General features: G+C 43.7%; 1 protein-coding gene across 1 annotated transcript in view; it reads left to right on the top strand.

Annotated features, from left to right (window-relative positions):
- The first annotated feature begins 2500 nt into the window (after positions 1–2500).
- The window catches only part of ARPP21 (cAMP regulated phosphoprotein 21), a 202723-nt gene continuing 196296 nt past the window's right edge, over positions 2501–8927 (top strand). Inside the window, exon 1 of the mRNA XM_082334125.1 lies at positions 2501–2581. The gene's annotated coding sequence lies outside the window, so the exon portion shown is untranslated. The remainder of the gene's footprint in view (positions 2582–8927) is intronic.

The raw sequence follows: 8927 nt of genomic DNA, 5'->3' as shown, positions 1-8927 counted from the left end.
TTGTTCTGATACGCTTACCTTCTAATGGCATATGCTGGCACATTGTCCTGTATATAATACAAGCTTAAAGCAGACAGCTAAATCTCAGAGGTGAGATAGTCTCTTACCTGAACTCAGGCTTTGCAGCTAGATTTGGTCTTCGCTTGATCTTGAATTATTTGCAATGAGAAGTCGAGCTAAGGACACGCATTTCCTGAAATGGATATGCAACCCATGCCTCAGCCACAAACATCCCTCACTAAACTGATGTCTGGTGCCTTCCTCTTTTATGGAAAGCTGTAATTTTCTTGCCAGTAAGCTTAATGCCTTTGACAGAAACTGAACAAAGCAAAGAACAATTAAAGTTATTTGTTTATATATATATAGGTGGCTGCACATGGTCACTTAACAGATTGTGTCACATCAGGACAAAGCAGGCTCCCCATGTGCCAGTTTGGTATGTATTGTAAGGGTTGGAAGACATGGATCTGAATCCACATTCCTTAAGAGAAATGTTCCTTTCTCTAGTGGGCTGGGTTATGTAGCTTTCATCACCTGACATCTTTTCTCTGAAAGGCTGTAAAATACAACGGGAATTTTCCAAATCTACCAGTAATGCTATTTGAAAAATTTAAATGTTAAATATTTGTTTTAAAGATTTAGTCTAAAGATAGATGTTCTGGCTAAACTGAAACATTTTTTTAAACTGAATGACTCAAATGGTTAGTCAGGGAATGAGTAGAGAATATTTGGCTATTGCAGTCTGGCAGGCCCATCTTGATTTGGTCAGGTAAACAAACAGTACAGCTAGTAGGGAAGGAGAGAACCTGCCCAGATCTTGGCCTGATCTATATATTACTATTAAAAGAGAGACTTGGCTGTGGAAATTAATCAAGTTTCTTTTCCCCAGGGATCAAAGAGGTTGCTCAGAGGATGCAAGGGGAATGTAGGGATTCAGTTGTGTCACATTTTCTCTCTAATTTAGCTGTCTAGGGAGACTCCCACGTTTTGCAGAAGTGGAAACAACCGGTTTCATTTTCTCTCTCTCAGACTGCAGCAGCTTTCTTCTTCAGAAGCCAGTGTCTCTCTACGTTTACTTTTGGTGTTTGTCCCTTTAATTCTCCTACAGTTTCACAAATGCTTCTGGTGTATTTTTAAATTTTAGCTTATAATCACATTTTTTTAAAAGGCACCATCTGGTCCCTGACATGGTTTAAAATAACAATCCAGCCAGCACGAAGCCAGCAGCAAGACTTTACACCTTTCACAACCCAGTATGAGAGTTTCCCCGCCTGTATTTCTCCACAAACACTGCCACCATTGGGTCTCATTCCCTCCAGATAGGTCTTGCAGAAAGCAGGACCTTGCAGCTCTTGCTTTCCATCCCTTTCACCTTGAACATAGTCATTTTATGGAAACAAAATGGATGCATCAAAGAAGCTTACAGCTAGGACTGTGGAAGATCTGCTGCAAACTGCTCAGTCGGAGAATTTGGAGTTGGAGCTCACGTTCATATTTAAGCTGCCCTCTGGTGCTTATCGCTGCTGTGGTGCATGCCTTCATCACGTCCCTTGGTGCCTGGAGACCCCTGCAATAGCCAGGGAGCAGAGGAAATCAAGCGCTGCAAAAATTCCTTAAAAAAAACAAAAACAAAAAAACCCCAAAAAACAAACGAACAAACAAAAGAAAACCACAAAAAAACCCAACAACAACAAGTGGCCCAGTTCTATGGGTGTTTTATTTTAAGCAGGACGTTAACATGCTATGTTATCATTGTAGGTTATGCTGGGTGGGAAGGTTTTCTTGAGTTTGGTTTTTATGAGTCACTTATAGCACTAGCTTATTTTACCTTCTTGCTATATGCAACAGCACTGTCTGTCATGGTGCTTTCCCAGTAGCCACAAATCAAAGCATGCCACTAAGTAGCGCAATCGTGCGATTGTCACCCTCGGCATGGCTGAGGCTCAGCCTGGGGTTTCTCTTCTGGCTGTTGGAGGACCTGAGGTTGTCAGTGACGAGGTAGTAGAGAGAGTAAATATGAATATATCCTTTCCTGTTTGTGGCCAGCAATTTTGGAAGGACCAAAACCACTGCTGGAGAGAAAAGCAGGCTAATGTGATGAACGGGAAAAGGACCGCACAGGGCTCTGGGACTTCCATGGAGGTTATCCGTCCAGTGGGATATTCACTTTTTTTTTTTTTTTCTTTTCCTTTTAACTAAAGGCCGAGCTGGACAATTTTTTTCCCTACAAGCTGCTCTGTGCCTGGATCACACTCCCGGGGCTGGCGGCGCGGGTGGTTAATATTAGCTGCGCAGCTGATTGTCCCGGTTGGTGCCCTGCGACAGGTGCAGGACGGCCGCCGCGCTGGAATCCCGCCCAGACCGATGCCGGCGCTGGCACTGGCCTTCCCATTATATCAGGAAGGGCCGCGTCCCGTCGCCACGATGCCCCGGCCCCCCGGGCTGGCTCCAGCTGTCTGCGGGACGTGGAGCGGGGTGGCGGGCACCCAGGGAGGCTGCTGCAAGAGAAGCAAACCGTGACTCCTCCAAAGAGGAAAGACGGGAGCATCCTGGATGGGACTACTCCTGCTGCATGGATGGGGTAAGGAGAAGGTCTCGGCAGAGCCCTGAGCTGGTGGTTTTGCGGCACTGCTCTTAGAGGAAGGAACCAGCAAAAAAAAAAAAAAAACTAAATCAAGTATCGGCACTGTGAAATTAGCAGATATGGGTTGCGTTCGCTCATCTGTTGGCCGTGCTTTCTTTACAGCACAGCACAGCACTTTGGGTTTGCATTAATTTTAATTGGCGTTCTCTAATTTTAGAATGCTCCTGTGCAAAGTTACTTTCAATTCCAGTGGTGATTAGATGGTGATGACATGTTTTAATAATAAACATGGGAGAGATATAGAAAAAGAAATCAAATGTGCTGACTGCATTTGTGGGGAGGGGAGAAGTGCTATTGCTCTGCTCTAAAGGTATCTGATCTGTCTGCTCAGGGGTAATGTCTTAAGGTCTCCCATCTCCTTTTTTTTTTTTTTTTTTTTAAAAAAACATAATAGCTTCTTTTGGTAAAAACAACAAAATGTCTAAGTGGTGTTTACTTAGCACAGAGGCTGGAGAGAGCAAAGGGGAGCCGAAAGGCTTGGAATGCTTCACAGGATCATATCTAGTGTCCTGTTCCCTTTATGTGACCCCTCTCTGTTGACTGTGTGAGGAGGCAGGGCTGTCAGGCAGATCAGAAGAGATGCATGTGCCGCAGTGTGACTTCTGCTGAACAACGCGTGTGTGTGCCTGCGTGGTGCCTACGTGGATGCTCACGGACGGAGCGAGGCAGGTTTGCTTAGGGAGTTGAGCAGGCTCTGTCTGCAGTGTGACAGTCTGCTGGGTGCTGGAAGCCAGATACCGCTGCTGCTTCTAAAATAAAGAAAAAAAGCAAAAATTTTAGAAGAGACTAATCTCTGTAATTCAGCAATTTCTGCTCTGAATTGGAGCTCTACCAAGGGCAGAAGGTCGGCCCCAGCAGCGCTCCTGGAGAGTTAGATTGATGCAGGAGACGCTAAAAATGAGTGGGAATCTATCCTTTGACTTTGGTAGGCTTTGGATCAGCGCTGTCCTCACTATTTCCATGTATGGGTAGCAGTGAAACAATTTTCTGGAAGTTGTGGAATAAATAAGCACCATCTGGGGCCAAATAAATACAATATGGAACTGAAGAGGAAGCTGCAACTTCACAAGTGTCGGGTGTCACAAGTGTCAGGCGTGCTCCAGGTCTAAGTTTCTTTCCAGGAGAAGTTTTTGGTTGAGTCTGTTAAAATTTGAACATGGTCTTGGCAAGAAAGAGAGAAACTGCCTTTTCTCAGCGCTACTTGTGACAATTGCGTGTGGGGCCGTGCCTCAGAGTGCGCCGGAGGCTCTTTGCTGCAGGAACCATAACATCATGAGGGGTTGCAAGACCCTCCCTGGGCTGGTACCTCTGACTGAGGACACTGTGCTACTGTATTACTGTCCTGCTGCTCATGACCCCTCCGCTGCCAGCACTGCACTGGGGACTTGACGTGGCCGTTTGGCAATGAGGACACTATGTAAACTATGATAATCCCATACATCTCGTAACACCGTGACTCACGCTTCCAGCCAAACCTTTCTCCAGCTTCCTCTCTGCTTCCCACCGCCCACCCACCCCGGTTTCTGTTCCCCTTATTTTGATACGTGAAGCAGAATTTGCTGTGCCTCAAACCTGTGCTTCAGCCGTGCCTGAGCAGGAGCTGCCGCACAGGGATGGGCCAGCGCCGAGGGCTGGTGTTTTGCTGAAGGGATATGTGCCAAGGCACAGGGAAAATACCTGGCCATTTCCCTTTGAAAGCTGCTAATTTGCGACTTTGAAAGTGCCTCTCTCTATGCAGCTCACAGAGAAGCCATTTGCAAATTTGATGCCAGTTTTTAAATACAAGATGAAAGTGAATTTCACTGCCGCTAAACTCGGCCGCTAAGGAGAGATGCAGCAGTCTGCGTCCCTGGAGAGCCGGGTCTGTTGCCTTACAAAGGATCTCGTATCCAGGTAGGAAAGCACAAATGAGCATGTGGATCTCCAGTGGTGCTGGGCACACACTAGATTAGAAAATGCAGGAGACAGGACAGCACGTTAATAAAAAGTTGTATTTATTTTTTTAACTATTATGAGAAAATGGTCAGAGTTACAAAAGTTTGAGAAGAATAAAATGTTTTTCCTACTTTGCACACAAATCACTGATCTTGGATGGAAGTTAGAGGGCATATCCAAATAAGTTCTACAATTGACCTTTCATAACCAAGCAGGTCATGCAGTCATTGCTGTATCTGCACAATTCTCTTTTTTTTAATTAAAATTATGTATCAGTTTCATAGGAAACTGACATTATGGGTTTATGGGCTCCTGTATTACATTGTGTGGTACAGCATACTCATAACTTAACCTCCCATCATTCTAGTAACTTCTTGGGCATTTAGCTTGTAATGTCATTGCAACATATTAGGAGAAAATCCAGTTACATTTCTAAGCAGTATAGGAATCCCCTCTGTTACTGTAAACATGTTACCTGGTCAGAGTTATTTTAATTTGGTGATAAGGAAACAGAATATACTTTAATGATGTATGCATCTAGCTAGTCGGGAAGACAATCCTTTCTGCTTCTTCAACTGTTACAAACAGCCTTACAGCCTTTTCCTGTGCCCTAGGAGTATATATACAAGTATGCATTTGAGAATATGATTTCTAGAACATAAAAAAATCATGGGCTAGCTACTTGTAAAATCGACCATTAGGATCCTGACACCACTGCTGGTGAAGATGGTGATAATCAAGCATGCAAGCAAGGTGTCCCTCAGTCATATATTGACAATCCTGCACTTCTGTGAATGTGTAAAGGAACGCTTCTTTCCCTTTCTCCCCCAGAAAGTCTGATGATGGCCTGTCCCCTCCTCGCCAGGGTCTAGAGATAAAGAGCAAGGGAGAAAGGCTGTTTGGCAGAGATACTGGGAAGAGAAGACTGGGACAGATTTTCCACCAGATGCACCCCAGAACAAAGGCAATTTCCAGATGTTTGTTTACAGCTACAGCTGTGTATTGTTTACAAACTCTCACCTCCTAAAATCCAAAAGATGGAGGGGAAATTATTGGAAACACAGAAAAATAATGCATGAACAATCTTACTGGAGGCATAGAGGTACTCAAGTGGACTACATGACCCATCTTTGGGGAGGTCTGGGAGGACGTACCCACATGGAGCTGGGTCTGTTGCTGTCCAGCTGCCTCCCGTTCTTGCCTCACTTGTTACTGACAAACTTCACTGGCAAACTAGGGTAACATTAACACTGCAAGTGATTACATTTAAATATCTTTGTCTTGAATCTAGATCTGTCTTAGATCTATCTAATGCTGGATTTCCCTTCTTACTTACCTGGCAAGTTCAGCCATCTTGCTGCTACGATGGCAGCTGCACCTTTGCTTACACTCCCACCTTTTCCCTGCAGCAATTAAGAAAGCTTAGGTAAAAATCTATGCATCCCAGTCTTCAGGCTAAAGATGTCCATACCTGTGCATGGAGGGGAGGGCAGGAAGGCAGCATGATTCTTACCAGGGAAGGAAACCTCCACCTATTCCTTCTCGAAGGAAGGAGGAGGTGAGGCGTTCACAAAACGGGCAGGTTGGTATTGCCTGTATTAAGGGGATGTTTTTAGGGAAGGCTCATAAAGAATGTGCCCCGTTAAACCCTTAACAACAGGTTGGGAGTTCCAGGCAAGCAAAGTGGTAATGGAAGAGTGATGAAATGGAAAACAGCAGCAGCCCAGGCCCCCAGTGTCCACACTGGCAGATCCCCGTGCAGTGCAAAGGCCCGGAGCAGGAGCAGGGTAGGTGACTGCGGTGATGGATGATGTTGAGACCTCAGAGGGAAATGATATAATAAATGGTTGGTCTGACACAGTAGGAAATGTTTGTGTAGAAGTGACGGGTAATAAATAAGCTCATGTTGCTATAGATCCTCCAGGCAGTGCCGGAGCAAAAATACTTTCCGATTTTCTTTCTCTCAGGGAAAAAGAAAGGGAGGCAGGGACTCTTACTTGTAATAGCCAGGCATGAATAAAACTGTGTTGCATATAGTCGTTGTAATCTAAGGCTGATCCGGACCCAAGTCAAGTACTGCTGCATGTGTAGGTTCTCAGCTGTCATAGCTAAGGTTACAAAACAGCTTCCCTTGTAGCTTGTCTAATGTCACTGTCGGGAGCTGAGGCCCCACTGCTGTATTCGTGGTTAAAACACTGTCTTTTCTTGCACTTGTTATCAGGGCCGCCAGGAAGATGGGGACAATCAGACAGTTTGCCCCAGGCATGGAGTCATTATATGTGATACGTGGCAATACATAGAGGGCCACAGACTCAACTTCTGCCCTGGAGTTTCCAAGTGTTCCTGTTTGTCATTTTCTATACTATTTTACCTACCCTCCCCCCATTTTTGTATTAGTTTTCCTCTCTTGCTCATTTTTATTTGAATACCAGGAAACAGACCTCGCTGCTGCTGCAATGGTCAATTAGATAAGCTCTCCATGCTAGTTTTTGCAGGGTAGATAAATATTACCTGGATGCAGCATTACAAAATTAATAAAGGCTTTGATTAAGAAATCTACTAATTGATTTAGCAATCTGGAAGGGATTGTTCAAAAAACAGGTTAGCATCTCTTGTTCTAAAAAAAAAAGAGTGGGGAGAATACACTGACTATATCTTTAACATTTTGAGGTAGCTTCAGAAGTCTTACCCACAATCCCCCAAAATCAGTGAAACAATGTCCCCTCCTTTTTATTTTCCTTATAAGCACCTAAGCAATGCATAAGAAATTTCATACTGAAAAAAAAATTAAATTTAAAATACATGTCTGAGGGTTAGTGAGCAGCTAGGGAATGAAAGTACTAAAATTAGCTGCCTAACCTCAAAGTTTAAGGTCTTGTACAATGCATTTCAGAATACTTCCTGCAGGGTTTTTGTTGGTGGCTTCCCCCCCCCTCAAGAATATCACTCGATGTAATGACAGCTATCTAGCTATTCAAGTTTAAAGGACAACTATGCTGCAGGAGGGGAAAAAAAACCCAACAACAACCAAATAAAAACAAACAAACCAAGAAAGAACCCCCAAACCAAACCTCTTATACCATCAAGCTCTAGTTTCCAAAGATTACACTGCTAAAGCTGTGAGTTTTTGTGGGCCACTAGTAATTAGGATGGATGGTGTTTGTGAATAAGGGAGGGGCCAGAAGAGCATTTAATGTCCCCTCCCAGAGGGGGTGGTGGTGTCTACAGTGGGACTACTAGGACTGTCCAAGAGAGTTAGTGCTTATAAAATCAGCATTGAAGTTAAATGGCATAGTACGTCTGGTTTTGTGCACTTGTAATTTTAGAAGCTTTGTCACTTCAGTGCCTTCTTGTGCACCTGATTGCATATCTCCTATTTTCTCATCCATGATAAGGGTTTCTGGGACTCAGGACTTGGCAGGGAGGGAAGATTATTTTGGAATAAGCATGTAGTGACCTATGATTTGACTTACAATATTAGGCAATGGCCCAACAGTTGCTATATAGACCTACTGAGTACCAGCATTTGAAAAGTGACATCTGCAAAACAAAGCATTTTTTTCCTGAACATGTCACATAACTATGGTAGCTCAATGTGACTGGACAGATTCTTGCTGTATCTTGTGCTTCTGCAGTATGCTAAGTCTAAGCTAACTGGATTTTAGGATACTTGCTGTTCAGTACAGAGTTGGCATCATAGGATTGTAATGTAGGACTTTCTGACCACGGAAGTATACGATATTAAATCCTGCAATGTAGTTTCCATAGTATTGCATTACGTTCCCTCCTCATTAATCCATTGTTCTCTAAACCCTATATTTTTAATGATCAAATAATTGTTCTATTACAGATAACCCTAATAGGTCTAAATCTAGTTGGTAAGCAAGACTACCAAGTTTTACATAGGAGAAAAAATGGGGGCAGAGGAAATATGTATGTGGGGAGTAGATAATTATATAAAACAAATATTGGTTCCAACATCATATTTATCTTAATTATAAGAATCTGTTTGAGAGATAAAGTTTCCCTAGAAGACAGCTAACTGATAGCAGTGGGATTATCTGGTTTGCTACTGTGCTTTTTATTTATAGATTTTATATGCTTTACAGAGTGGTTGTAAATACGGTTATCCCCACTTTACAGATGAGGGATCTAATTTCTTGAAGATCAGAGAAGAAGTTAGAGGGGAGCACCAGGTCTGCTGCCACCCATGCTATGTCCTCTTTGACTTTCCGAAGAACATTTTTACAGCCACCCATAACACTGCTCCCCATTGCAGGCTCCAAACAGTGCACATGTATCTGGGGGTTGAATTTCAGCCCTACTGCTCTCCTTTTGCTGACAGCGC

The sequence above is a fragment of the Platalea leucorodia genome (assembly GCF_965183815.1).
Source record: "Platalea leucorodia genome assembly, chromosome: 1".
Lineage (NCBI taxonomy): Eukaryota > Metazoa > Chordata > Aves > Pelecaniformes > Threskiornithidae > Platalea > Platalea leucorodia.
Note: the sequence above shows the minus strand (reverse complement) of the source record. Positions and strands in the feature narration are given on the sequence as shown.